This window comes from Candoia aspera, chromosome 11 (assembly GCF_035149785.1).
Source record: "Candoia aspera isolate rCanAsp1 chromosome 11, rCanAsp1.hap2, whole genome shotgun sequence".
In the NCBI taxonomy this organism is placed as follows: Eukaryota; Metazoa; Chordata; class Lepidosauria; order Squamata; family Boidae; genus Candoia; species Candoia aspera.
The window spans coordinates 2,010,802-2,034,635 of record NC_086163.1 but is presented as its reverse complement, the minus strand read 5'-3'; the positions used below and the strand labels follow the sequence as shown (position 1 = coordinate 2,034,635).

The window sequence follows — 23,834 nt, the reverse complement described above, 5'->3', positions numbered from 1 at the left end:
ATGATGCCCAAGCTTCAGCTGCCTTACAGACGGCATGACGTTTTCTCCTAGGATTTCCTGATACTTCAATGAACCCATCTTGCCGTCCACACGCTGCAGGTTTCCAGTGCCAGAGGATGCAAAACAGCCGTAGAGCATCACTGAGCCACCACCATGCTTAACTGTAGGCAGTGTTCTTTTCAGCGTATGCTTCATTCTTCTTCCTCCAGACATACCGCTGATCCATCAGGCCAAAACGTTCCAGTTTTGTTTCATCGCTCCACAGAACAGAATCCCAAAACTTGTGTATATGATTTTGAGCATATTGGAGCCAACTTTTCTTGTGCTTTTGGGTCAGTAGTGGTGTATGTCTTGGAGTTCTGGCATGGAAACCTTCTGTGTTTAGTATGCTGAAAAGAACACGCTGAGTATACTCAGCTTCTCAGGGCTGAGTTGTGAGGCTAAATAGCCAAACCTTAAAGAGGACACCAGAAGGAGCTTTGAAGAATACTGGAGAAGAGAAAGCTTTAAAGGGAAGAGTCCTTCCCACATATTTCTTTCACACTGGATATTTTCTTTAGAGGCCTTTTATACTGGTGGAATTGAAGGGTGCTGTTTTGCTGTTTAAGAATACCCTCTGAAATGTGCCTGTTACAGTGACCCTCCCACACACCCAGAGGGATGATTTGAACAGACCTTCAGAAGGACTCGCTTTTCTCAATGGCTCTCTGCCAGCGTGGAAGCTTCCTGTGTTTGTACAGCACCTTGACTGACTTTCCTCCAAATGTAAGGACTGCCCCCTCCCCTTGAAAACGTGGCTCTTCTGGGGGGCGTTTGGGGAACAGATTTGGCACCTTTTGTGGTCACTGGAGCAGTATGTCTTGAGGGTTTGTTGTGTGGTTTCTAATCTCATGACTGTAAGAAGATTGTAAGCCAGTCAGAGTCTCCCAATGGATCAGAAATATGAGTAAAGCAAAGAAATATTTAAAAATCAACATGTAATTATTACAAACCAGTTATAAGGGGACATTAGGCACTTTGCTGCAAGGAAAGAACATTTCTAGCTACTTCTCTGGAATAGTTTAAGGAAGTGCCAAAAGAATGGGGCATGTTTTGCTTAGAGAAAAGGGAAATAAGGAAAGAGCAAAGTTTTCCAATCAGTAAACATTTGGCAGAAGCCACATTGGAGACCATCTGTTTACCTCAAATTTTGGATCCAGTGTGACAGGCTAATTAAAGTATTGGTCTAGAACTGGAAACATCTTGGATGAAGACATGCTTGGTTGGGAAGCTCAGTGGGTAACCTGGGGAACATCGCTGTCTCCTGGTCTAACCTGACTCTTGGGGTCATCGTTAGGATGATACGGGAAGTGAACCATGTACGTATTCTGCCCTAAATTCCACAGAAGAAAGGTGACAGAGCAGTGAAATAGCCCAATACAAAAAGGATGCTGAGGAACTGGAAAGAGTGCCGAGAAGAGTGACAAAGATGGTGAAGGGCTTGGAGGCTAAGTCCTGTTAAAGAGCGGTTAAAGGAACTGAATATATTTAGCCAGAAAAGAAGGCTAAGGGGAGATACGATAGCAGTCTTTCAATCCCTGAAGGGCTGTTACAGGGAAGACGATGTTGATTTATTTCCCATAGATCCTGTGGGTAGGTTGAGAACCAGTTGGTAGAAGCTTTACTGCAGGGCATCCAAGTTTGGAACAAGGAAGAATTTCCTGACAGAGATCTATTAAGCAGTGGAGCAGCCTGCTTCCTGGAGTCATGGAAGGCTCCGTCACCGGAGGTTTCAAGCAAAGGTTGGCAGCCATTTGTCCAGGATGGTAGGAGGATTCCTGGCTTGGGTAGGGGGTTGGCAAGAAGACCTCCAAGGTCCATTCCAACCTTATGATTCTGTAACATACAAATGCTGCCTGGTTGTCAGGGCTTCAGCGTCTATCAATTTCTCTGCAATGACACAAGTGACCCAGGGGTCCAACTTTCAGATTACACAAATTTTGAAAGTTGGACGCTGGCATCCCCACTGACATTCGAAGAGATTCAATCACAGGGTTGCAGACACCATTTTTACTTTTTTGACCCCCATGGATACCCCTGGAATTCCTTCAAATAGGATTTTCATTGCTGCACTATTTGTGAACTGAAGAATGTCAAGTTTGATCAAGGCTTACTAGAAAATAATTAGAATTTCAGGGAACAAACACTAGAGATGCTCCTAAGTCAGATAGTAAACCCTGTTCCAAGAAGTTTAGCGTGTAAGAGTGCAGTCTTCAATTTCCCCATCTTTCCCTCGTATTGCCAGGCAACCGTTGCAAAAAATGGGTATGGTTCCATCCAGAACTCCCCCGTGCTGCATCCTCAGTGTTATAAAGGGTTGGAGCAGCGGTCAACTAAATTCCAGAAAGAGGGACTTTTTGATGATTGCCCAAGAGATTAGCTGAGGGGTTGCACCATTTGATTTTTATTTACTTGATTTTAATATTTTTATTTTCATGCTAAAGGTCTTGCGTTTAATTCTTTGCATCTCTAGTAAGCAGACTTATTCTAATAAGATTTGCTTCTAGCGGATCGTAATCCATGTGTGTGCATTCAGAGAAACTTGATTTTTATATTCTATTGTTTTGCTTCTGGTACCAAAAATGGTTTGATGTAATTTTATTTTTACTTTTTTTATTTAACAGATTTATATGGCTGCCCAACTCACACATAGTGACTCTGGGTGGCTTACGAGATTAAAAACCAATAAAACATAGTAATAATCTGTGCCAGTGGATGTATGATTTAACAGATATTGTTGTTTCCTGTTGCGTTGAGCTGCAAGTGAAGTAAAGACAGAAAGTATCAACCCTCCTTAGGGTTCCTCTCTGCAAAGAGTGGAAAAGGTTGCCCACCTCACTAGCATACAGCAGTGTTGCCAAACATTTGATCGCCTTCCTGGAGCAGCCAGCCCTCAGCTGCACTAAGCATCCTTCCCTGTCAGCTTGGCTAAGATGAGTCACTGTTTGTGGATAACAGCAGGTTGGAGAAGGCTGTGTCTGATCAGAGTAAAAGTGTAGCAGACAGGTTAGTTTCAAGAGTTTGTTGCTTTCTTTAGTCGGAGCACAACCCCTGGCTAAGGCCGGTGGGTGAAAAGAGGCCAGCTGGCAGAAGTGACATCATTTGGCCTCGAGGTGTTCCCGAGGCTCCTCCCAGCATCCCCTTCAGATCAGAGCTGTGGCTTTAAAAAGCCTGAGGGCATCGCTCCCCCTCAAAATCCAACCAAGATGTGGCTGGAGGGGACATGCGGGATTCAGTGTGTGGGCTAAGTCCCCACCTCTGTAGTGGCCCGGTTGCCTTCCAGAAAATCGTTGGTGGCTCCAGTGGTCTTATTTCTGATTTCTTTCATTCAATTTTTATAAAGATACCTAAAGAATTAACCACTAATTTCTGTGTTGCGCTCAGAGCTCTACCTTCTTTTTGAGTTCCTGAGTAAGATACATTTCTTTTGGGCATCGTGATCGGGCTAAGTAGCTGAATCACAGTGCAGTCAACCACTTTGCAGGAGTGGCAACAATGTTCAACATTTCAGGTCTTCCCATGTCCCGAGAAAGTGTTGAGGCTTCAGAGCAGATCACAGTGCTCATGGGGACCTTTGTCTAAGGATAAAGCAGGAGAGGTGGACTACAGCTTCCATGAGCCCCAGCTCTAGGGATGGCGACAGTTTCCAAGAAGTTGGATATTGCCCTCATTCTCACACATCCACCTCTATCCCACCCAGGAGGCAAGAGAGGTAGCTGAAATGTCCAGGGGTTGTTGATGAGGCTTTGGGCATCCTGTGTACCTGCTTTCTCCTTGCTGTGACCGGTAAAAACCAATATGTACAACGAAATACTTCTCAAATGTATTTTAAAATTAATTAATACAATTAATAAAATTTAGCTTTGGCCATTCTTTCTCTACATTCCACACAGTGTTTACTATTTGCAATGATTTGTGTATGAACAACTTTTTAAAGAACTGCTCTTCTACTCCCTTCCCCCACATGACTTCCCACTGCCTAGATCTTATATTTTTAACATTCTTTGGATGCTTTAAAAAAAATTATTTCCAGCAGCTGTGGGAACCAAAACAATGTGGGATACAAATGCCCCATCTAGCTGATCAGAGTAGTTTGGCATCAAGCCTGCTCAAATAGCAAACCTCCCATTTTTTTCCTCCTGTTAAGTGGAAGGTTTCCATATGATGCTGTCCAAAGATAGCTGCAGAAATGTGTCCTTGGAGACCATCAAAAGAAAGCTGTCATTGCCCCTCACATCTGACATAAGTTGTGTGTTTTTACTTTTCTCCATTCTTAATGTTTCAAAATGGAACCCATGGTTCCTCCATAAGGGATCCATAATCTTTCCTTAGATGTTAGCCATGTTAGTCCTCTCCAGCTTTGTCCTTTGTTGGCGTGTGTGTCTCCAACTCTCATTTTAGCCATGTTGACAGTGGGAATAGGAGATAAACATGTTTGAAGAATACTAGATAGGGAGCTAAAAAAATTTGGACTCAAATATATATATTAATCCAGAAGATTTTAAAGATTAATACACAATCAAAACCAGAGACATTCCTTTTGGGACTGATGGATAAACATTTGGAAAAATCATATGGAACTTTGTTTTTATATAGGATAACTGCAGCGAGACTTTTATATGCTCAAAGGTGAAAAGATTCGGTCTTGCCTACAATGAAAGAAGGGATGGTGAAGTTGATGGAGTTGGCTGAGATGGCGAAATTGACAGCTTTGATTAGAGAGAAGACAGTGACTAATTTTCTGGCAAATTGGAAGCCCCTTTTGGACTTTTTGCATGAAACAGAAAAGAATGAAATTATGATATATGGATTTGATGATTATTAGTTGACAATAGAAAAGATGGATGTTGTGTTGTAACCTTAGAGTAAGAGTTTAATGTAAGTTTTACTTATATCTGTTATAAAAGAAGTCAGGAGTTATTCCTTTATCTACTTCTGTTCTTTCCTTTTTCTGCATTTCTGTTCTCTTTCTCTTTTTTATTATTTTCTGTTAGATTTTACCTCTTTGTTTTAAAATTTAATAAAGTTACTAAAAAAAAGAATACTAGATAGGGAAGATGGTCAAACTGGGAGGGATGTTACCTTTGGCATCTTTTCTCACAGGGTTCACAGCAAGGAATCAAGGTAGTCCATGATGCAGTGGTGGCCAAAAAGTTGTCTGAGACTAGTTCTTTTTCTCAGACTGTCTGCTTTCAAGGATGGTTCCATATAAATGAGTGGTATCCAGTGTCCGCCATACTCCTTTGGCTTTGCAGATTTTTTAGATCAGGTTCTCAGGTTGATACTTGATTCCTAGGGGGGCACAGTCACTTTTCTGAGAGCTGAGTAGCATTTCAGGTGAACATGGAAGAAGAGTTCAATAGTTGTAGGTTTGAAAACTGCCCTGATGGAAAGCTGAGATATAGGGTTCCTATATAATGTAGCTTGGTGAGTGGATGGTCATGGAATGAATCCATAAAAATATTCCTATATATTTATAAGCTTCTGCAGGACTCCTGGACAGGTTCCTGCCCTCAGTAGCTTGGCTGGCTTAGGGAAATGAAAGGCATCAGCAGGCCTCCATTGCTGTTATCTGTGCTGAGCTGCATTTTTGAATCTGCAGGGTGATTGGGCAGTCCACCTAAAAGGTGCAGTCGAGTATTAACGTCTCTGTGCTGACATTTAGACGGTGGAGGCTGTCTTCCTTCAGACAAATGCCTATTGGAGTCACTTTTTGTGCAGATCTTAGTCCAGCTTTTGGATAGTCATCCTATTCCTTGTAATGGTGAATGGGCTTGTTTTTATCTTTCAAGGACTGGTAGAGTTGAATGCATGCATGGGTGCACACAAGTAGGCCCTAGGACAACCTCCTTTGTCCTTACCCTGCTCCTGGGCGTGGATACTGTTTAAATAGAAGTGTAATGGAGGTCAGAGGAATTTCATCCCATTTTTTAAAAGATCATTCGGGTGGTCCAAGCCATGTGACAAGATACATAGATTTTTCAGCCTGTCAACCTTCTATAATGCATAATTTCTCATTTTGTGCATTTCTGCTACTCTTGCAAATTTGCTTAATTTAATTTGGTTGTTATTAGGGAGGAAGGGGGAGCCCCTGCTAATGGGTGACCTCCTGAGTGATCTGGTTGTTTTTGAGATTTCAGTTGTCATTGCCCACACATTTTCAAGCAAATCAGTGGAAGTACATGAGCTAAAACTTGCTTTAATAAAAATTAAAGCTGAGATTTTCAAGATGCTGAAGATGGAGCCAATGCAATATTTTATTGAGCCTCAATATTAATATTGGTAGTGATAGATGCTATTGAATAGAATAACTCAGCTTTTAAGAGATGCCCAAAATACTAAGTTTGGTCAATGTCTCATGAACAATGAATAGTAAATATAGGAATTAGTCTGTTGGATATAAAAAATAATCAGTGTAACCACTCCCTCTCACATACATACAAATGTGTACTTTGTTCTCAGAGAGGGATTTTTCCAACCCTTCAGTGTCTTACATTAAAATAATCTTTCCTAAGAATATTGTGTGCGCTACCTTCATGGGATAGGGCTTTCAAATGTAAACCCTTTCAAAGAAACAACTAGCATTCTTCAGTCTTGTATGTCTGTGTGCGCGCGCGTGCATGCATGCATGCATGCTGCGGGGGTGGGGTGGGGACAGGACTGCCTCTCTCCCATACTTAAATTGTCAAATCCCAGACTGGGGTAAAATAGAATTGAGCAAGTCAGTGACCTCAGTCTCCAAGAATGCTCCTTGTTTACGCAGAGCTCCTGCTAGTTTAGCAGCAAGCCTTTTGTCCTGCACAGACATTGTACGCCAGGTTTGTGTTTATTGGCCAGCCCAAAGCTTGTGCGATATGAGATTTGCATCCTAATACTTGTAGTAACAAGACACATGCCGGCCCCTCAAAAAACAGTGCTGGGATCTTTTACTTTGTCTTGGCAGATTTGGAGTGGTTTTTGAAAAGATCTGTTGCAAACATTGAATACTTTCTTCTACAGAACTCTGATTGAAAGAGAGGAGAATTGAATTGGCTTCATTTTTTTAAAAAATAGCAGATTTTGCCTCCAGTTCTGCCTTGATTAAGCAGGGACATTATTACTCAGAAGACTGAGACTTCTAAAGTGTTTTAGGGTCTCTTGATGTTATGAATGACTGGAATGCACTCTGCAGAAAATGTGAGTGTGTTTGTATACCTTTTCCTCAAGACTGTCTTTACAAAAGGCCTTTTCAGTTTTTTCTGGCCTATCAGATGAGTCTCCGGTTCCATTTGAAGAAGGAGTGGATGTGTTCTCGGTGGGGTGTAGCCGCAAGAACCTTAGTATAAAACAAAATGTATATTTCGGAGGAGATCTTGTCTTTCTGCAAGTTGATGTGGTCTAGGTTCACAAGGAATGCTACTTTTGTGGTCCTGCCACTGGGAATAACACCATGTGAACGAAGAGAGGCGAAAAATCCACAGGACATGCTTTGTAGATCTTCGGATTTCAAGTTCCTACCCGGGTGTGGTTTCTTCTTTAGAGATGAATTTGGACCCCCATCTTTTCCTCCCTTCCAGAAACACCCCTCCCTCCTCCTGGCCTAAGTTTTTTATCAGTCCTAGATGAAGTAGTAGGAAAGAGGATCAAAGCAGACCACTTGAATGTAATGTAGAAGGACAGGGGCTGCTTGCCAGTGCTTTGGGTTCGAGCAACTTCTGTGCTGTGCTTCCTTTTCTGCTGGAATAGTGGTTCAGTTCCCACACATTCTCCAAGGAATGGAAGCTTTTCCACATTTCCTTGTCTAGTCCAGATTCCCAGCACATTTCAGAAGGTTCAGAGAATTAGTCAACAAGTGGATATCTTCAGATATTTGAAGACAACAATCCTATTTCCCTTCTCTTCTCTTTTCCTGAGGCTAAATGCACCCAGATCCTTTAACTGTTATTCATGAGGTTGTTTACCAGACCCTTCATCATCTTGATAGCCCTCCTCTGAAATTGTTCTAATTTGTCACAGTCCTTTTTTGAGCTGTGGTGCTCAGAACCGTGTATAATATTCCCAATGGGATCCAATGAAGGCAAATTAGAGGGGGACAATTACTTCAGGTGATCTGGGCCCTTAGCTTTTATTAATGCACCCCCAAGAGAGCATTTGCCTTTTTTCTGCAGCTGCATTACACTGCTGGCTCATACTGAACTTGTGGTCAGCAAGGACACCCAGCTCCTTTTCACATGTACTACTTACAAGCCAATCTTGCTCATTTGTATGCCTTTCATTTTTCCTACTCAGGTGCAAAACTTACTTCTCCCTGTTCAGTTCCATCCTACTCATATTTCAGCCCACTGCCCAAGTCTGTTGGGTTTTTAAAAGTCTCCTCTAAAGGATTAGCCACCCCTCCGAGCTTTCTGTCATCTGCTGAATAAATGTCCCTTCACCTCATCGATCAAAATGTTGAACAGCAGAAGGCTGAGGACAGAGTTCTGTGGCACTCCGCTTGATACTTCCCTCCATGCCGAAGTGGAGCCATTTCTGAGCACTCCTTGGTTGTGGTCCTTCAGCCAGTAATGAGTGTCTAGCAGCACTGTCTTCTGCAGGTAGTCCTTGCTTAACAGCCATTCGTTTAGTGACAGTTCAGACTTACGATGGTCCTGTAAAAAACCCAACTTGTGACTGGTTCTCACACTTACAATCGCTGCAGTGTCCCTGTGGTCATGTGATCACAATTTGGGCACTTGGCAATCAGTTTGCATTTATGACCGTCACAGCATCCTGTGATCACATGATCACCATTTTTGACCTTCCCAGCCAGCTTCTGGCAAGCAAAATCAATGGGGAACCATGTGATTCACTTAATGCCCGCAGTGATTTGCTTAATGACCACTTTGCTTAGCAACTGAAATTCCAGTCCCAATTGTGGTCGTTAAGTGAGGACTACCTGTACCCCATGTTTTATTAAGGAGAGTATCACGAGAGGCTTTGTCAAAGGCTTTGCTGCGGTCCAGTACACTCTGCTCATGACATTCCCCTGATCAACTAAGCAAGTAACTGTGTCACAGGAGGAGGGAGGGTTAAGGTTAATCGAAATCTTGATGGCTCCTGCTAATTGTAGCTGCCTGTCTTAAGTGCTCACAAACACTCTGCTAATAATTTGCTTGAGGACCTTGACCAATATAGAGGTCAAGCTGGCAGGTCTGTAATTACATGGGTTTACATTCTTCCCCTTTTTGAGGAAGGGAATGATACTGCTCTCCTCCCGTCTCCTGGGACATCACTAGTCCTTCAGGATTCTGCAGTCACTTCTGCTAGTTCCTTCAGTATCCTGGAATCCAGTCGATCTGGCCTTGGAGATTTGAATTAATTTAAATTAGCTAAGTTTTCTCTTACCCCCTCCTTGTCTAACCTACGATGCAAGTTCTCTTCTTTCCCCAGTGGCATTACCATGATCAGCTACTCATTTTTCCTTCTGAGAGAAGAAGGATGCCAAATAAGAGTTAACTTATGCCACTGGAGCCAGCCTATCTTCCCTCACAGTTAATCAGAATCTGCTCTCCTGGAGTCCAGGATGCAGCTCTGACTCTTCTCAGTTGCTCCTTCTCTGGATATCACAAAATCAAGATAACATGATCACTTTCCCCCATCACTTTTTCAAGCACTTCCTCCCTGGAACAAGGGTTGGGTCCAGGATGGCAGACCCGCTTTCTTTCTTCTGCCTGCGGAGAAATGAAGATGTTAGCAAGATAGCACAAGAATTTTGGAGACCTCTGACAGTTGACAGAGTTAGATCCCCAGCAGATGTCGGGATAACTGAAATCCCCCTTTACCAAATCACATTTTCTGCTGATGGTTCCCCGTCTCTCTGCAGTGGTTCAGAAGGGGTGGGTGCGGGGGTGCCTTGTGCTGCTTGTAGACTGCATTGGATATGACCTGGGGGGGCGGTGTTGGTTGGTAATTGGAAGTTTCCTGTGTGTGTCAGTCAGTTGATTCCCTGACATGCTGTTGTCCCCATTTTAATTGGTCGTCCTCATCTCTTTGTGGATCTGTACAGTGGCTCTGTTAATGGCCCATTTATTTGAGTACCAGGAATTTTCTGGCTTTTTTGTGGTTTGCAGGTGTCATGAGTAAGGATGGCGAGCAGGGGGCTCCCACCCAGACTGTCAAGCGCATGCGTAGCACTGAGGAACTGTTCAGCCATTCAAAGAGACACAGATCGGGACCGCCTTAACCTTTGGGGTTTATATGGCTGGGTTTTTCCCACGCTTCCTCAGTTTGTTAGGATTCTTGTTAAGTACTACTAATAAATATTAGAGACCAAGTCATTGTCTCAGTGTGTTTCCTGGTAATCAGGACAGCAGGGGTCTATGATTTCAATATTCTCCCAATCAAATTTTTAACGGCATGGTGGCTGTAAAATACTGACAATCTTGGTTCTTTATTGTAGTTTTGTGTTCCTTGTTTCTTTGACAGAATTCATGTCCTGTTTGTGCCACGTAGTATTGGTTGCAATGCAGGCAGTTACCTCTGTTAACCTCTCTTCCCCATTACTGCGTGCATCTTTGAAGCACTGGTCATTTGATAAGAAAGGATCGTTTGTATCTTCTGCTTGCCTAAATGAACTGTAATATACTCCCATGGTAGTATCGCTTTTGTCTTTCTGTATACTGTATATATTACAGAGGGAGCCAGTCTGGTGCGGTGATTAAGGCAGCAGGCTAGAAACTGACAGATTGTGAGTTCTAGTCCTGCCTTGGGCACAAAGCCAGGCACTGTCTCTCAGCCCTAGGAAGGAGGCAATGGCAAGCCACTTCTGAAAAACCTGCCAAGAAAACTGCAGGGACTTGTCCAGGCAGTCTCCGAGAATTGGACACGATTGAACAGATATACCTATATATCTATATACCAGTATCAACAAACACTTTTAACAGGATTTCTATGCTCTGATTCCTGTAAGTGTATTTTCTTTGCTTACAAGTGCAATACTCCCTATTTATTTACCCCCTATTTATTGGCCTGTTCCTTCAGCGTTTTTGGCCCCAACCCTTGACTCTGTATTTTCAGTTCAGTGCTTTCCCCTCACCCCCTTCCCCACCGCCCCATTGTTGTTCTGTTTTAATGTGCTTCTGATGAGATTGGCAAGGCACGTGCTAAACACTTCCTTCCCAATTTTATAAGATGTCTCTTCCCAGGAGCCTTTTACGAAGATAGCGTGAGCCATTGCTCTGGAATCCGAACCCTTCTTGTAACAACACCTGCATAGCCAACTGGCCCCCAGGGTCCTATTTTCCCTTTTTATGCTATGATCCTCCCTGGAAGCACTGAGGAAAAGCTCCCTTTGTTCCAGTCCCTTCAGCTTCTGCCCAGAGCCTCCCGGGATTCTTTCAGAGTCTCTCTTGGCCACTTCATTCGGCCCTGCCTGGACCAAGAGGAAAGGCTGCTTGTCCGTCTGGGTTTGAGTATCTTGGTGACCTTTCCATCAAGGCTGGTATACAGGCACTGGCGGTGTCACGTTGGGTGAGCCCACAGCTGCCTCAGTTCCCCTTCCCTGGGAGTCACCCACTGCCACATCTCATCTCTGCCTGGGGGGCCAAAGGTCTTTGCCAGGGCTCTGTGATGTGGTTTGCTGAGGTGGCTGCCATTGCCCTCTGGTACCAGCTCCTGAACTCCACTGGCACCAGGTGCCTCCTGATCCTCTTCCTTCTTGGTTCACGTGCTCCCAGATGTTTGCCTCTGCCAAAAGGAGTTTTTGCTGTTCTGTGATGTGCATTTCTCTGCCTGTCCTGGCAGAAACGTCTCATCTTCCATGATGTACTTCAGTGGAGCAGCTCTCTCCTCAAATTGCTCCACTTTCTCCACTGATAAGGAAACAAGCACAGGTGTAGTTTGGCAGGAAGGCAAGCACTGCACGCACTTTGCACTTTTTAAAAATTCTGTTTACTCTGCTACAGTCGTCTTATTTGCCCATTTCCAAAATATTTTCTATTTCCATGATAATTGTGCTGCATTCCTAAGATTAAAAAACAGAATTGTTTTTTGTTTGGTTTGGTTTTTTAATTTTAATCATTTAACCTAGTTTTCTTTAACTATATTTTTTCTCTTTATAAAATATTTTTTCATCCTCTTTTTCTATAGCAATCATTCCTTTGTATGTATCTTTTTACCTCCGCAGTCTCCTTCAGTTCATCCTTCCAACAAGCATCCTCTTTCATGTTTTGCATGAATGCAATTCCACACACTTTTGTGAAACTAGGTAACTTTTTTCATTCTGGTCCAAGCAGCTTCCACATCTTCTTCCTAATGGTCACTCATACTTCTTTTTTGCACAATCATTCTATTTTCACTGTAATTTGTTTACATCTTTTCTTCCTTTTCTTCCATGTCCATTATTTTCTGAGATCCTCTCTTGATATGGCCACAAAAATACTCTGCTCATGTTCAGAACTGCTCATCACCTTTGCATCCCTCACTGATTTGCTCAGTCTTTCACAATAAACAATCAAGTCAATCATGTGTTTTGATTCAGTACTTGCCCATGTGTATGCATGAATAGAATTATGCTGTGAATTCTAAGCAGATGCTCACAATCACTATTCTCATTCCTTCTTGGGTCTCCAAATGGTCCATTAACTTTTTCAGTTCTCTCTTATCTTGTTCCCACCCATCCATCAATTCTATCTATCAGAACAATTTTTGCCTGGATTGTCTTCATTTTGCAGTAGCATAATTTTTCCCAAATTCATGTATGGTTCTTCTGTTATCACTACTAATTTAAGTGTAACTGCTACTAGTTTATGGACTATTGCTTTTATATGCCCCAAATATCAGTTTTAACCAGAGTGTGCTCATAGTATTCTGTGCATGCAAGGATCTCTCCTATAAATGCAGGCTCGTTAACCAACATGCTGTTGCCTGCATCCCACCAACTAGGAAGTATATCCAGTGTACGACCATGCACTGAGGACCAGGCAATATTAACAAATCAGAAATACTTTCTTCATTTTGCATTCAAACCTGAGTTACTACTTGGTTGTAGAGGTAGGTGTGAAGCCAAGCAAACTGAATGGGAGTTGTGAAAGGGGTGTGAACAGGCTGTGGAAACAAGCCAGTATCAGTGTCAACCAGACATCTTGGATTACTAATGTGTGACTGTCACTTTTTGAGTGCAGAATTCAACTTCCTGCAAATATTAAGAGAAGGAACATGTTTCAAGCCATTATAGTTGCAAAAGAGTTTTGCCACAGTCCCAAGGCATTTAGTGTCCGGTAGCACAGCCACAGACCTCTCCCACAATACCCACATATTGTTTGAGCCATCACTTGACATTTCTGTCTTCCTCTGTACTGGGCTGGGCAGCATTTTGAGCAAGAAGGCTGCAGCTTACCTCCTGGTCAGTTGGTGACCTACAGGAAGCCATCAGAAAAGACGGGGATGAAAGTTCTCAGGGGTTTGGAGGTGTTAAGGGTAGCAATTGGAGCAGTTCACTCAGAGGCCTTACCCTACCATTCCTACCTACCTTTTCTCTCCCCCCCCCACCCCCCACATCTTCAGGCTTTTTTCAATCTGAATTCTGGCTGAATCATTCTGGAATATTTGGGGCTGGAAATGAAGTTTGGGTGGCCAAGGGTTCTGTGGACTAATATTTCCATGCTCTGAGGCTGTGCTCTGCATTTCTTGACCTGTCTTCTCAGTATAGCTGGACCGCCACTTCCTGCCTATCCACTCTGAAGTGACCCAAGAATCTTCTTGCCTTCCTTTCCCACAATCTAAAATTTTTCCTTATGGCTGAGGATAAAGGAAAAAGGATGGGAGGGGGAATAGTCTCCATAGACAAACAATACAAAAATACCCCACATTTTGTCTGCTTCCTAAAAAGCTGACTCAGACATTTCTGGCAGAAGGCTTAAAATTAAGGTTTTTAAATTTAATATAATGTTTATTTTATTTGAGATGACTGAAAATGAAGACAATACGTACATCAGCCAAGGAGAGAAACTTCCTTCTTTCAGTCCTTCCCATTTTCAGTCATAAATGATTGAGAGGGTAGCAGCAAGAAAGGGGCAACTACAATTCAAGTTCTTAACTTTTTAGAAAATAAGAATGGAAAAAAATCCCGTCTAACCTCCACAAACATTCTGAGATGTTTGAAATTGAATTTCCCTGATTGTTAAATCACAGGGCAGCTGCCCAGCCCTTTTCTTTCAAACTCTTGGAATTATCAGGGGTCAACTCAGCATTGTCTCACAAGCATAAGGGGGTCTCTCTAGCAAACGCATCTCTATTGTGCTTGTGGGATGCACCTGGGTCACCTGATTTCCACTTCCTCCTCCTTCTTGGGCTTGGGGATTAACAGTCTCCATTACCCTTCTGGCAGACCTTCAAGCAGAGGTGCTGTGTACAGCTCCTCCCCCTACCATCTTGCCTGCATGCAGACTTTATATTTCCACAAAGAAAGTGTCTACCAAGAACCAGTGATGATTAAGTGCTTTCTACTATGAACCTACCTGTATCCAGATCTACTGAATAAAAGTAAGCTATCTCTATTTTTCTTCATCTAACTACAGTGTGAAGACTGAATTTTATTTCTGTATGTAATTAAGCTTAATGTGCAAGTTCTTTTTTTGGTTCACGCTTCTACTCTGCAAGATTGTGGTTTGTTGCTTGGAGTTATTTTATTAACCTTTAAAAACTCCGTCACAAACAGTAGTTAAAACCATTTTAGACTGCAACAGTCGTCTAAAACAGTAATCTCTGCAAATGAGTAGCATAACCTAGAATCCTGTTCTTTGGCATGCTAATTTCACTGGCTGATTTGTGTAAGGAGGGCCAAGCTCTTAGGCTGGCCTCACTTGTAGTTTGCTACTAAAGGATTTTAGCCCCCCTTCTTCTGTATAGACACCACAGTGGTGTATAATAAGAATGACTAGAAATGCAAAATACAGTAAAATGAAATAGTGACATACTCTTGGGAGGCAGTCAGTAAAATAGACACAACCCCAGCATTAGCAACCCAGACATGCCTTCTTCTGAAGCTGCAGGCATTCCACAATTGGGTTGCCCCTCCCTTGATACCCCATGAGATGTGGAAGGGATTTCAATAAAGTTTTATAAACATTTTTTTTTACATTTTGTGAATTGAATCATGGAATAAATAATAGAATTATTATTGGAAGCAGTTTTGGAGATCATTCAGTCCAACCTCTGCCTAGTGCAAGAATGTATTACTATACCATCTCTGACAAATACCCAACCAAACTGTTTAAAGACTTACAAGAGAAAGAGTCTGTTGCCTTCTAAGGCCACCTGTTCCCTTGGGAATTTTTTTGTGATGTATGATCCAAAGTGACTTCCTTTTCATTTAAAACCCTTGTTTCTTGTCCTGTCTTATGGACAGCTTTGAGCAGTTCTGTGTCTTCTGCATGATAGCTCTTCAACTTGTAGGTGGCAGTCCCATCTCCCCTCCAGTCTTCTCTCCAGGCTAAATGTACCCAGCATTCCAATTCCATCATTCCTCATGATTTTTTTTTCTAAGTCCTTTTTTGTCTTGATGACTCTCCTCTGAACATGCACCAAGCTGACTGCCTATCCCAAAATGTGCTCAGAAATGGACCAATGTTCTATCTGTGGTCTGACTAATGCAGAATGAAGAGGCCTTCGCTTTATGTTAGTGCATCTTTGTGTCGTTTGCAGATATTCTAACCTTCATCCAAGATGCTTATAAGTACATTGAACAGCACAGGGCCTAGAATGAGTTCTGTGGTATGCGGCTTGAGTTCCTTTCACCTTGTGGTATGGAGCTGTTGACCTGAATTCATGGTATGGTAGTCTAATCCAGCCTATTTTTGTGATCATCTCTGTTTTTTCTGGTTGCCTTCACTTCTTCACTGTAGTTCTTGTACAGAGTTATTTTTAATTTGTCTCCTCCTAGACAGTGCTCCCCAATCTGATGCTTTTCAGATATTATTTACTTATTATTCAAATTGATATCACCGCCCATCTCCCCCAAAAAGGGGGGCTCTGGGTGGTTCACAATAAAATCAGCAATTAAAACCATAAAAATATAATTACAGTATCAACAACCAGTATAAATAAAGAATAAAATAGATATAGAATCCAAGGAGTGAAGATGTCATTCTTGGGGAGCGCTCTATGATACCAGTCAACCCCAGGAGGAACTGTTGCCCTTCCCATCCCAAGCAAGGTGGCAGAACCAGTCTTCAAGTTCTTCCGGAAGGCCGAGAGCGAAGGGGCCTGCCTCACCTCTGGGGGCAGAATGTTCCAGAGAGCAGGTGCCACTGCAGAAAAGGCTTGCCTCCTGGACCCCGCCAAGTGGAATTCCCTTACCGGCAGGCTCCGTAGCATGCCCTCTTGGCGTGACCGGGTGGGAAGGGTCGATGTTGTGGGGATGAGACGGTCCCTCGGGTAACCTGGCCCCATGCCATGTAGGGCTTTAAAGGTCATAACCAACACCTTGAATTGGACCTGGAAGCAAACCGGCACCCAGTGCAGTTCACACAGCAGTGGTGTTATATGTGCTGATCTTGAGGTACCAATAACTGCCACGCGGCCGCATTCTGGACCAGTTGAAGCTTCCAGATACTCTTCAAGGATAGCCCCATGTAGAGCACATTGCAGTAGTCTATATGGGAGATGGCCAGGGTGAGTGACTGTTTGGAGGGCATCTCGATCCAGGAAAGGGCGTAACGGGCGCACAGCATGGAGTTGTGCAAAGGCCTTTCTGGTCACGACTGCCACCTGCTCTTCGAGCAGGAGTCATGTGTCCAGAAGGACCCCCAGATTATGCACCAGGTCTGAATGGGGCAGTGCAACCCCATCCAGAACTAAGGATGATAACTTCCCGGATACAGAGGAGCCGTCAACCCACAGCCACTCCGTCTTAACCAGGGCTCAGCTGAAGCCTGTTGTTCCCCATCCAGACCCCCACAGCCCCCAGCCACTGAGAGAGGGCAGCTACCACATCACTTTTCTCGCCCGGGATGGAGATATACAACTGAGTATCATCAGCATATTGATGATACCTCATCCCGTGGTGACAGATGATCCCACCCAGTGGTTTCATGTTGATGTTAAATAGAGGGGAGAGAACCGAACCCTGCAGAACCCCACACGAGAGGGGTCGAGGGTTGGATCTCTCATCTCCTATCACCACCGATTGGGACCAGCCCTGGAGGAAGGAGGTGAACCAGTGTAAAACTACACCACCCACCCCCAACTCCCTGGGCTGACCCAAAAGGATACTATGGTCAGTGGTATCGAAAGCTGCTGAGAGGTCAAGAAGAGCCAGGATGGATGCATTCCCTCCATCCCGCTCCTGCCAGAGATCATACATAAGTGTGACCAATGCAGTCTCTGTCCCATATCCCGGCCTGAAACCTGATTGGAAGGGGTCTAGATAATCCGTTTCATCCAGAATCCTCTGGAGTTGTAATGCCACCACTTTCTCGACCACCTTCCCCAGAAAGGGGAGGTGGGAGACAGGATGAAAATTGTCCAACACAGTAGGGTCCAGTGATGGTTTCTTGAGGAGGGGGTGCACCAGCGCCTCCTTGAAGACCACCGGAAACACCCCCCCTCTCAAGGATGTATTAACCATCGCCTGGACCCAACCACATGTCCCCTCCCGGGCTGCCTTCACCATCCAGGAGGGACAAGGGTCTAGATGACAAGTGGTGGCATTTACTGTCCAGAGGATCCTGTCCACTTCCTCGGGTCCAACGGGATCAAACTGCTCCCAGATAACTGGGTAAGTATGTTCCCTCAGCATCTCCTCAGACTGTGCCTCACGCTTAGAGTCCAACTTGGAACGGATCTGAGCGATTTTATCCCGCAGATGCTCAGAAAACTCCTCCTCACGGCCCTGTAGGTGGATCACCAATTCCACCTTACCCAAAAGGGATCGAGTAACCTTAAACAGGGCCATTGGGAGGCATTCTGCGGACCAATCTGCAGACCAATTTCTCCACAATGAGAGCGGAGAAATATTGACGTTTCGCCACTCTTTCCGCCACAAGGTAGGCCTTAATAGCGGTTCTAGCTTGTGTTCAGTTGGATTCAGTCTTTGTCTTCCTCCAGCGGTGCTCTAGACATCTCTTGATCCTCTTCAGAACACACAGCTTCTCCGTAAACCACGGGGAGTGCCGGGTTCGATGAGGCAAGAGAGGTCTTCCTGTCCAAGGCCCCAGCCACCTCCCTATTCCAGGCAGCAGCCAGGGCCGCCTCTGGACCATGCAGTAGATCCTCAGGTATGACCCCCAGCTTCTTCCGAAACCCACTCGGGTCCATCAGTCGCCGGGGGCGGACCAATCGATTGGGTCCTGCCTCCCTGCAGAGTGGGGTAGCACAGGAGAATCTCAGGGCCACCAGGGTGTGGTCTGACCATGACAATGGGGACAGATCTAACTCTCCCCTCGGATTACATTGCCACTGCTCCAACAAGAAAATCAAGTCTGGGGTGAGGCCACTGACTCGAGTCAGGTCCTGAATAATGTGAGACAGGCCCATGGCTGCCATGGTAGCCATGAACCCCCAAGCTGTCTCCAAGACACACACCAGGGAAGGCAGATTGAAGTCCCCCAGAACCATAAGCCTGAGGAACTCCACCACCAACCCCGAGGCAGCCTCCAGCAGCTCAGGCAGGGAGGTTGCCATGCAGCAGGGAGGCTGGCACAGCAGCAACACTCCCAACTGCTCTCGGGCACCCAACTTGAAAAACAGTCTCACAGCCGGCCACTTGTGGAGCAGGGCCCCTGAAGGCCACCAGAGACTCCCGGATGACAACCACTACCCCTCCTCCCCTACCCCGGTGTCTCGGCTGGTGCCACACAAAGCCAGCTGGGCACATTTTCAAGAGGAAATGGATTCAGCTAGTTATGGCTATTTTCCATAACTTATTAGTTTATAAATTATAATCTATAAATGAGATATTGCTGGTTGGTATGAACTGTAAGCCCAGCACTTCCTGTCTGGTAGGTACCCAGTTATACGCTGCCTAGAACAGCCTTTTCAGCCTCAACTAATTGGGCAAAATAGTGAAGTGGAAGAAGTTGTTACTTGATGTGACTTCGGGTCTTTTGGTGGCTCAGCTACAATATGTTTCCTCCCTTTCCACCAACTTAAAAGGAGGGGCAGCAATACATAATTTAAATATCTGAGTCCCCTATCTGTTAATTACACAACTGTGCCTGTTGTTTGTCTGTGATAAGGCATTTTGTTTTAAGTAACCTCATGAATGGATTTGTAGTTTTCTTAATTGTCCTACAATGGATTTGTCTTTGTGTGTGCTGGTCTTGCAAACAGAGTTTTTGCCTATCAAGGCAAAACAAGCTACTGTATTGTTCTTTACCTAAATGGGCAGGTGCGAAATGGAGAACTACATCCTGTGAATTTCTGAAAACTGGTCAGGCCAGATTGCTGTGCCAGAGGTTTAAGCCAGGCAAAACCACAGGAAGAGGAAGGAAGCCCTCCATCTGGAAAACACTTCTGAGGTGGGGGCTCCAACAAAGCTGAGGAGCAAGGAAGTTCTTTCTGGAGTAGCTGGTCACTGTCACAGAATTCTGAGAACAGAGGCATTCTGGGATTCAGCCCCAGGCAAAGAGTCTTCCAGGGTGCATGTGCCTTAGCTGCCCCTGTAGAGGACGGCAGATTTTTCTGGTGTTCTTGGCAAGGCTTCTTCTGTTCCCCACTGTTTTTCCCTTCCAGCTGTTAGGTGCGGTTGCTTAGCAGCTGGCCTGAATGGGGGGCAATGGGAGAAGTGAACTTGCCAACACTTCATTCAGGTGGCTGAGTCTGCAGCTGCCCCCTGCCCTTTAAATTCTTGAATTTCCCCTAATCCTTATGGAAAGTCAGTTGTAGAATATCTTAGCAAAAGTCATTTCCATCCTCCTAAATTAGCTTATAGATATCTTTCAGTTCTCCTGTATGCTGTTGACATGGTTACTCTCTCCCTGTCTGTGATAGTGATGCAAGAGACCTTAAAATCCTTTGCTCAGTACTGTGAAGAAAAAAAAATTGATGGTGAATTACCAAGTTGAAAATTATGGGCCTAGTTTATTAATGGTAACAAAATAGAGCAAGTTAAATGTTTTCATAGGGGTCCATACCTGGCCTATGTGTCTCAGGTGGTTTTGAGAACTGCCACAGCCATATTGTCCTTTTCTTTTTCTAAAGGTTGGCGCTGTATTCCAGCTTCCTTAAATTTTTCATTTGAGGCAAAAATAGTCATATGCTATATGGTTCTCAGTTATGGTCTTATACCAATTATCCATGGATTGCAAATTTTAAACTACCAATTTGAAATTAATGTTTAGCCTGGTGGGGCTGATATTCCTGATTTTTTTTTTTTTTAAATCGTATGGCATAGCAATTCGATGTTCATGCTGCTTTTTCTTGCTGGGAAATCCTTGTGAGGTCCAGCAGCCAGATGTGTAGACTATCTGTGACAAGTCATGTTGCCTGGGGTGCACCACGAGGAGACTAGTCTACATTGCACCTAGTTGGGCTGAGGGGGGGTGACTGGCCCAAGGTCACCCAGCCGGCTTTCGTGCCTAAGGTGGGACTAGAACTCACAGACTCCTGGTTTCTAGCCCAGCACCTTAACCACGAGACCAAACTGGCTCTCATATTCCTGATAAACAACTTCCAATCGACTTGGAAAACACATATCAGAGAAAAAATATGCTGTATATGGCTTCTCTAGTGAGACACTGCAGAAAATGAGATATGATCAAGAAAAACAAATATGGTTGGAGGGGTGGATTCTTGACACGGGATGGCAGCAAGATATTAGCATGGCACCAAAGCAATGTAAGTCTTGGAGGCTCACCTTACCATTAAGCCAGCTGATTATTGCCAATCATTAACAAATCATAGTGTCCTAACAGTCAGGAACCACGCTGAGACGAGGAATAGGTCTCTAGTGTTTATTACTGCTACGTAAGACAGAAAATCCTAACTGAAGAAGTGTGGGAAAAACCCAGACAGATAAACCCTGAAAGTCAAGGCGGGTCTGATCTGTGTCTCTTTGAATGGCTGCTTAATTCCTCAGTACTATGCATGCGTTTTCCACCCTGGATAGGGGCCCCTTCCTGCTCGCCATCAGTACTCGTGACACATAGATGTCACAGAGCATATGCCCTAGCTAGTTTTGATGCACTGCCCTCAGTAGTTCATAGAATCATAAGAGTTGGAAGGGACCCAAGTGGTCATCTAGTCCAAACCCCTGCACACTGCAGGATTTGTTACACCATCCACAATAGATGATTCTCCAGCCTCTGTTTGAAAACCCCCAGTGAAGGGGAAGAGTGTGGCAACCTATTCCACTGATTGGCAGCTCTTACTGTTAAGACATTCTTTCTAATTGGAAGCTTTATCCCCTTTAGGTTGACGGCAAATATCAAAATATTCCTTTCTCTGTACACCTCTGCCCATGTGGCTCCCATGCTGTAGTGGAAGTGCAATACGTTCTACTGTACTGCAGTTTGAAAGAGACCTGCATGGTATATTAATGGGATGAGGTATCATCAGTATGCTGATGACACTCAATTGTATATCTCCATCCCGGGTGAAGTAAGTGATGCCGTGACCACCCTCTCCGAGTGTCTGGGGACTGTGGGGGCCTGGATGGGGAACAACAGGCTTCAGCTGAACCCTGGTAAGACCGAGTGGCTGTGGGTTAATGGTTCTTCTGTATCCGGGACATTAACATCTCTGGTTCTGGATGGGGTTGCACTGCCCCAGACAGACCCAGTGCGTAACTTGGGGGTCCTCCTGGACTTGAGGCTCCTGCTCGAAGAGCAGGTGGCAGCTGTGGCCAGGAGAGCCTTTGTGCAGCTACGTGCCGTGCACCAGTTACGCCCCTTCCTGGACCAGGAGGCCCTTCGAACAGTCACTCATGCCCTTGTTATCTCTCAGATAGACTATTGCAATGCGCTCTACATGGGGCTACCCCTGAAAAGTATCCGGAAGCTTCAGCTGGTCCAGAATGCAGCTGCGTGAGCTGTTTTTGGTGCCCCCAGAAGGGCACATGTAACACCGCTGCTGCACGAGCTGCATTGGGTACCAGTTTGCTTCCGGGTCCAATTCAAGGTGTTGGTTATCACCTTTAAAGCCCTACATGGCATGAGGCCAGGTTACCTGAGGGACCGCCTCTTCCCCATTACATCAACCCGTCCCACCCGATCGTGCAGAGAGGGCATGCTACAGACCCCGTCGGTAAGAGAATTCTGTCTGGCGTGGTCCAGGAGGTGGGCCTTCTCTGCAGTGGCGCCCGCCCTCTGGAACACGCTGCCCCCGGAGGTGAGATTGGCCCCATCGCTCCTGGCCTTTCGGTGGAGTCTGAAGACCTGGTTCTGCCGCCTCGCTTGGGGTGGAGAGGGGAATAGATCTACATGGGGATGGTTGCTAAAGACCACTTGTCCCACACTAGGACTGTTTTAGATGCTTCTCCACTTGGATTTTTTATTTTTTATTTATATTTATATTATTTTTTACTGTATTTTACTTTTTGTATTATTGTGATGGTTTTAATCGATTGTTGTAAACTGCCCAGTCCTCCGACGAGAGGAGATGGGCGGGGATAAATTAGATAAATAAAAATAAATATAAATAAATAAATAAATAAATAAACATTAAAGAATCCCCAGACAGGGATGATGAGTGGGTCCCTTCTCTCTCTGGGCAGACTGAGAGCGCTGTTCTGGCTGCTCTGGAAGGGGGGCAGCAAATATTGACAACAACTGCACTCTGGCCACATCTTTAATGTTAATTTAATCCTAACTTTCTTTTCCTTCTTTTTTTTTTCTTTGTTGTTTTTATGACTTATGGGGCATTTTCTGTATATTTTCTGTACGTAGGCTGGTCTAAGGCCATAGCATAAGCTTTATACTATGCCCTAAAAAGAAGGGAGTGACGAGAAGCTCGGGGCCTTGGAGCCAGTGAGGGCTCTGGACAGGGGAGAAGACAAGGCCGTGCCCCCCGCCCCATTCATTCTGAGGACGGATGAGGCTGGCCTCTGTCTGCAGCGTGAACCAGGGCTGGCTGGTACCTTTTGGTGATCCAGCCAGGGTCCTGCAGGAACCATCTTGCGGCATCGCTGACTTCACGCCCAGGAGGGGGAGGCGGTCGTTCCGTCTGTTCCAGGCCCCGAAGGGATTGCCACAGCCAGTGTGGCCAGTGCGCTAGGATGGGCAGGCCACAGGGACTGTGCAGCCCTTGGAGGCTATGTTGCTCTGACTCCCAGAAGAGTGTGCGGAGCCTGGGCTGATAGTGGGAGGGAGGTGGGGGTGAATGTGGGTCAGAGGAAGGGCTGGGGCTTGGGGAGCAGTGGCTTGCCTTGGCCTGGGGGCCTGTGGTTGGTGCCCCGCCTCTGGTGTGGGCAGAAGAAGGGGGTGGTTGGGTTGGAGGGTGAGTGGCAGGAGTTGCTTCGGGGCTGCTGAGGGTGCAGTCAGGAGGGCCCCCATCCTGACTTGCCAGCTTTGTGGTGGTTGGTATATGGGACTTTTGGTAGCTGAGGGAAGGGCGGGGAGGTAGGGGAGCTGGGGGGGTTAGGGACAGGGACAGGATTGTGACAGTGATGGCAACGGGAGATTGTGGGAGGCAGAGGTGGGTTGCGCACGGGGAGCGTGTATCTATCCCGCACTCCAGCCCTTGGCCTACGTACCTGATTACTGGTCATCAAACCTTAGCCGGTGCTGGACTCTGGAGGGTACTATTTAAAAACAGGTGGGCCTCCAGTAAAACTCGCCTCTTCTTTATTGGAAGGGCCGACCAAGACCTGGCTGGGCAAAGGAGGAGGAGTGCCCCTCTCT

General features: G+C 45.2%; 1 protein-coding gene across 3 annotated transcripts in view; it reads left to right on the top strand.

Annotated features, from left to right (window-relative positions):
• WTIP (WT1 interacting protein) overlaps positions 1 to 23,834 on the top strand; it is a 98,495-nt gene that overhangs the window by 19,448 nt on the left and 55,213 nt on the right. The gene's annotated exons all lie outside the window — the stretch shown is intronic.